This window comes from Mus caroli, chromosome 1 (assembly GCF_900094665.2).
Source record: "Mus caroli chromosome 1, CAROLI_EIJ_v1.1, whole genome shotgun sequence".
Classification (NCBI taxonomy): Eukaryota; Metazoa; Chordata; class Mammalia; order Rodentia; family Muridae; genus Mus; species Mus caroli.
In genome coordinates this window covers 181,253,471-181,260,206 of record NC_034570.1, presented here as the reverse complement: position 1 = coordinate 181,260,206, position 6,736 = coordinate 181,253,471, and the positions used below count along the sequence as shown (strand labels likewise).

Here is a 6,736-nt window from a genome sequence, read left to right as displayed (position 1 = left end):
TTTGACCTACACAGTGTTTTAAAAATAAGGAAATACTCAAAGGCGTTACATAATTAGGATCGATAATCCAAAATTCCAACTTCTCCTGAAAAATGGAAAAGTAGAAAATATTTCACCTGCATTTTCATGTGCTAGCAATGGAGCAAAGTTGGGCTGGGTTGTTTGTTTGTTTGGTTTGGTTGTTTTAAAGTTTATATGTGAGAGTGTGTTGCCTGCTTGTATGTCTGTGCCCCTGGTGTCCCTAGAGGCCAGAAGAGTGTGTTGGATCCCCTGGGACTGGAGTTACAGATGGTTGTGAGCCACTTTGTGGGCATGGGGAACTGAAACCAGGTCCACTGGAAGAGCGGGCAGTATTCTTAGCTGCTGAGCCACCCTTCCAGCCCCAGGGCTATTATTATCTTTTAACAGAACAAGTGTTTGCATGCTCTGCCATGGTCTTACTAGCTACTTTTCTTAATGCTGTGACCAGATACCTGACAAGAAGCACCCGAAGGGATGGGCATGACGATGATACATGCCTGTAATCCTCGCATTCAGGAGGGTGAGGCAGGGGGTCAACCCAGGGTCATTCTCAACTCTATTGCAAGTTTGAGGCCAGTGTGGCTATATGAGACCTCATCTTAAACAAACAAACAAACAAAAATGGACCAAGAGAGGAAGGGATCGTCTGGGCTCGTGGTTTGAGGGGCAACAGTCTCTCATTGTAAGCAAGGCATGGTCCCTTGCAGCTGAGACAGGCCAAGAATGATGCAGCCGGGCATGGTGGCGCATGCCTTTAATCCCAGCACTCGGGAGGCAGAGGCAGGCGGATTTCTGAGTTCGAGGCCAGCCTGGTCTACAAAGTGAGCTCCAGGACAGCCAGAGCTATAAAGAGAAACCCTGTCTCGAAAAAAAAAAAAAAAAAAAAAAAAAAAAAAAAAAGAATGATGCAGAGTTGCTGGGCCAGTGGTCAGGAAGCAGAGGGCAGAGGAAGCCAAGGTTGGTATATAGCCCCTAAGGCCGCTTCCTGGGAATCCACTTCCTCCAGTGAGACCCCATCCCACTTTCTAAAGGTTCGACAGCCTGCCAAAATAGCACTGCCAGCTGGGGACCCTGTGCTCAAAGTCATGAGGCTCTGGGGGGACATTCCACTTCCAAACCCAATGGTCCCAGCTTCTCTGTTGGGTTAGCTTTAGTCTGTCTCCCGACCTTCTGGACCATTTGAGTTTTTCAACCAGCCAGAGCTCCCAGATAAACAAGTCTTACACCTAAATTTTAATTTCAGATAGCAAAAATTGGTATAAAAATGTCCCATATGTCGCTGAGTATTTAATATTTTCATCTAATATTAAATCTAGCAGTTCTAGATTAATTTTAGGTCTATGAATGTTTTGCCTGCATGAATATCTGTGTCTCGCATATATGCCTAGTGCCTGTTGAGGCCAGAAGACAGCACTAAACTCCCCAGAGCTGGAGTTACACGCAGTTGTAAGCCATCATGGTGGTCCTGGGGATCAAACCCAGGTCCCCTGCAAGATCAGCAAGTGATATTACACACTGAGCCGTCTCCCCAGGCTCTAAATTTGGCAATTCTAACCAGCTCTCCAGCTTTTACAGCCTGGCCTCCACGACCCCAACTTTATCTCCTGTTGCTCTCTCTTCCTCAGATCCTCCGCTCTGATCCAGTCAGAGTGCTGGCCAGCTTCCTGCATGTGGTGTTTACATCCTTCTGACTGGGAAGTCCTGGCTCTGCTCCTCCACAGTTATTCAATATTACATTATTGTCTCTTGAAGACAAATTGAAGTTCCAGGCCTAAGGAACGGTTCTCTGCTTTGATTCCTGCACACTCTCTGCCCCCACACTCTGACCTCTGATCCGTGGACACTCTCTGCCCCCACACTTGCTGGCAACACTCTCTTCACCTTTAGAGCTTTGGTTTTGGGGGAAAAATCCAAACATTTATTTTATTTTCAAATTTATTTTGAATTATTTTATGCATATGGGTATTTTTGCTTGCATATATATCTGTGTACCACTTGTGTGCCTGGTACCCCCCAAGGCCATCAGAGGACATCAGATATCAGGTCCCCTGGAACTGGAGTTATAATGAGCCACAGGGTGGGTGCTGGGAATCGAACCTTAGTCCTATGGAAGAACGTCCAGTGTACCTAACCACGGACCCATCTTTCAATCCCAAATCCATCACTTTGAAGTGCAGCACTAACATGTCTCCTCAGTGCCCCTCCAGCTGGCTTATAACCAGGAACTCATACTGACTGCCATGGGCCCTACCCATTTGTGCGTGGGAGGCAGGTCATAGGAGACCCTTCATGCCAGGGTGGTACCTCAACTCACTGTTCATCCCAAAGGTTGTTCATTTAAATTGCTAACCATGGCTGGGGAGACGGCTCCCCCATTGAGAGCACTCGCTGTTCTTTCAGACACTTCTGTCCCCGTCACCCATGCCAGGAAGACCATGGTGGAACTCTAGACCCAGCACATCCAACACTTCCTCCTGGCTCCATGCATGCCCAAGCACACACAGACACAAATACGCAAACATAAAAATCAGACCCAAAATAAATATTTGAAAATTAAAAATAAAACAGCTAATTAACTGAGCTCTGGTTACTATGCCACTGTCCGGGTATTTCTAGAAGTGGAATGGTCTTGGGTCCTCATGCTGCCAGCTTTAGTGTCTGGCGTGCAGTCTCTGCTTCATGGACGTCTGCTTCATGGACGTCGTGTCTTTACCTGCTGGAAGGGAAGAGTGACTTGCTTGGGCCTGTTTTATAAGGACACCCATCCCATTCCGGGAGACTCTGCTCCCATCACTTTATTCCATCCAATTAAGTTCCAAAGATCTTTCTTCCTAATTCCACTCTGGGAGGAGGGATTTCAACACAGAGATCAGAGGAAGGGGAGGGTGGACACAGCCATTCAGTCCATAACAATAAAGTTTCCTAACGTTTATAACTCCGTGGGTTAGGTGGATGGTTCTGGCCCGGACTGGTTTGGCTAAGTGGAACCAGGTGAAGTAAGATGGCTTCCTTTATATCTGGGGTCTCACACAACCGGAGCCTCTTATTCTCAAGGAGGCTGGCTTGTCCCCACAAGAGCAGAAAGGTGCCTGGCAGAAGTTCTGCCTCTGTCACATTTGTTATCTTTCCTTGAACTCATAGCAATCCTCCTGTAGCCTCCCAGAGCTGAGGTTACAGATGTGAGCCACCACCCTGCTGATGTGCCTCTTGAGCCTTGTTTTATGTTAACTGTGGAAACTCTTTTTAAAAAAAAAACAACTTATTTTAGATTATTTTATGTGTATGAGTATTTTGCCTGCTGTGTGTATTTGTACCAGGTATGCCTGGTGCCTGAGGAGGTTACAAGAGGGTGTTGGATCTTGGAACTGAAGTTCTAGATGTGTGTGAACCACCATGGGGGTGCTGGAAACTGAACCTGGGGGCTCTGCAAGAGCAGTGGATACTCTTAACCACTGAGCTGCCTTTCCAGCTTCCGGATGCTCTTTTTAAGCCAGGCTCTCTTTGCTGACAACCTGCTTCAGCCTTCACAACTCCGTATCTCATCCTTAAATGCCAGGAGCTGAAGATTAGGTGTGAAATCAACATTCGGAGAGTGCTGGGGGGCGGTGCGAGTGTCCAAGCCCTCAGAACTTCTGAAAAAGGATTCCTACTCAGCCCCAGGAGAAATAGATTAGAACCCTTAAGAGCGAGAGTTGACCCATACACTCTCTTAACTCCCAAGAATGTCAAGAATTTACCAAGATTATAAAAGGTGGATTCCTGTGGGCAAGAGAGGGAGAGCTAGGGGAAGCTGAAACAAATGTTATGGGCAGTGCAGAAGCACAGGCAAGGCCGAGCTATCTAATGAATGGAGCTCAGCGCAAAATTAAAATCCCAAGATTAAGATGATTAGAAACTTCAAGATGGCAACTGCAAAGAAAGGGGCCTTTCTGATCACAGAGGTCAGTGCAACACACACACACACACACACACACACACACACACACACACAACTCCTTGGGGAGCATAAACTCGAGAGCTGACCAGGGTAGTGCCCGTGTGCCCAGGATTGAACAGTCTTCTAGGGGAGTCCGTCTGTCTGTCCAGCAGCTTGCTCTGAACTTATTCAGTGTTTAGTGAGTACCACCCCTGAGCAGGCACACTGGGTGGAGAGAGCTAGTAAGTCCTTGAGTTCCCTGAATTCATTCGGAACCTGCAATGAGATCTGCCCACGTCTAGGGTAAACTCCAGATCCAAACGGGAAGAAGAGAGACCTTAACTCTGTAGCTGAGGCTGATTTCCAGTTCTTCAGTATGGTTGGACTTCAGGTCCCAATTCCGGGTTCCCAATGTGCTTTATGGTGGTGCTCTGCTTGGACCAAGCCCCAGCCTAGAATAACTCAGTATTCCTCTTCCAAGACAAGACATTTCACCTCCTGCCTGCCACCAGACCCAGACACCACCGACCTGAGCTTGCTGCTGAAACCTCCAAATGCTGTTAGCTGTTTGACCATCCTGAGGTGGGTTTGGGCGCTCCTAACAGTGGTTTTAGCACATTGGCCTCCCTCCCATCTCTCCTGTAACAAATGCCTGACCTTGCTTTTATGTCCTGCCATTTGCTCATTTCCTGATTCTGTGATGATGCATGGATTTAGATTCCCAGCTAACTGACCCTCAGCAAGGATTAAAGTATGTGACTGCGAAGGCTTTGGGAGCCTTTATGTATGTCAGAATGATGTGGACCGAGCCTCTTTCCCACTGGGAACAAAAGTCTTCGGCCTCCTGCCAAGGTCTTAAGGGATAGTTTGTGAAAGAATGGTCTTGGGACTAGACATGAAGAGAGAGCTGACATTTGAAGTCACCATCTGCTTTGCTGGTGGCTCCAACCCCAGGGCCATTTTGAATGTTCCATTCTACCTGGGTGCCAGGGAACCTGCTTGGCAAACGGCTTTCCTAACCAAAGGCCTCCAGGCAGATAGATGCTTCAGATAGCTGACTCTAAAGCAGCAGGCGACCAAGGAGGGCCCGTTGGGTAGCTTCCTCCTTTTGTAAACCTGCATTTTAGAATTCCTGAAGCCTTGATGGTATGGGTATGGGCATGGGGGCGGGGATCAGGGTTAGGGAACGAGGAGGATGGGGGCGTGTGGCTCTCCAATGTCCTGTTGAAAGATATTTCAATGCAGATATTTCCCCTTAGGGAGACCAAGTTGCAGGGGGTAGAACCACAGGACTCTTTTTTTTTTTTTTTTTTTTTTTTTTGAGACAGGGTTTCTCTGTGTAGCCCTGGCTGTCCTGGAACTCGCTTTGTAGACCAGGCTGGCCTCGAACTCAGAAATCCGCCTGCCTCTGCCTCCAGAGTGCTGGGATTAAAGGCATGCGCCACCACACCCGGCAAACCACAGGACTCTTGATGAGTGTCCCTGTGTCTTAGTTTGCTTAGCTTTCCTGTTGCTATGAGAAGGTACCCTGCAAAAGCCACTAAAAGAACAGTGTATTTTGGCTCCATAGTTTAGATGTTCTGTACATCTTGGCAGGGATCTCAAAGCAGCAGGAGCGTGAAGGGCCACTCACAGCACAGCCACAGTCAGGAACCTAAGGATGCACCATTGTGCTCAGCTGGCCTTCTCCATTTTAGACATCCCAGCATCCTCTGCCCAGGGAACCGGCTTCCCACATCAATAAACTAAAGATAATCCTCCATGGGCACCCCTAGGGGCCCATCTCCATGGGCATGCCCAGAGGCCCATTACTCCCTGGTGATTCTCTCAAGCTACTAACACTACCACACATCCAATAGCAGAGTCAGCCCAGAAGGTTCGTTCCCCTGAGGACCCGAGAGGACCTCAATGTTCAAGCATGGGGTTGCCTCTGAACATATGCAAGAGGGAAATGGAGCCTGCCATGTGAGGAGACCAAGCAGAAGAATGGACAGTGAGGAGAGAAGCCACGGTACGATGCCAGAGCCCTTGAATCCACAGGCCATCACATCCCTGCATCTCCCAAGTGTACCAGGCTCATCTTATAAAGACTCAGGCCTCTGAGAGGGTACAAATGGAGTAAGTCTTTAGGTTTTTGTTTTTATTTTTGTTTTTCTGTAAACTAAGAAATTTGAAAGCCAATTAATATTGACATCTTAATTATTTTGGTGTCAATAACTAATTAATGACAAATTAATTAATTAGTCAACAACACCTCTTAAGCCACCAAAGGCTAATGTGAGGAGGGAGGCAGCTTAAATGACTTCAGCAAAAATTTTAAACCCTAGAAAATATGAAAATATATATCTTTTAATCTAGTGAGACAAAAGTTTTATGGACAACTTGATTTCAAAGTAGTAGATATTTGGAAAGGCAGAGTGTGAGTCTGGCCTTTCAGAGTGTTAAGTTCTAACTACAAAGCGTCTACTGGGTGGCAGGCACTATGTGAAGGCCAGAGAGCAAGATGAGCACTTCAGGTCAAGGTAGTTAGACAGCAGGCATTAGAAACAGATTAGGTCCCCTCCAGCAAATGGTGACTACTCTGTATGTCGGTACAGGGCAACAAGCGGGTGGGATGAGCATGGGTGAGGGTTTATCAAACTCTAAATACACTGTACTAAAGATACTGCATCTGCACTGAAGATACAGTCTGCACTGAAGATACAGTCTGCACTGAAGATACAGTCTACATTGAAGATAGATACAGAGTCTGCACTGAAGATACAGAATCTGCACTGAAGATACAGTCTGCACTGAAGA

The 6,736-nt window shown here is 47.2% G+C and overlaps 1 long non-coding RNA gene across 1 annotated transcript in view; it reads right to left on the bottom strand.

The window, feature by feature from the left end:
- Nucleotides 1-2,542: 2,542 nt before the first annotated feature.
- LOC110300772 overlaps nt 2,543-6,736 on the bottom strand; it is a 10,688-nt gene continuing 6,494 nt past the window's right edge. The window contains exon 2 of the long non-coding RNA XR_002378624.2: nt 2,543-2,737. This is a non-coding gene — a long non-coding RNA (uncharacterized LOC110300772). The remainder of the gene's footprint in view (nt 2,738-6,736) is intronic.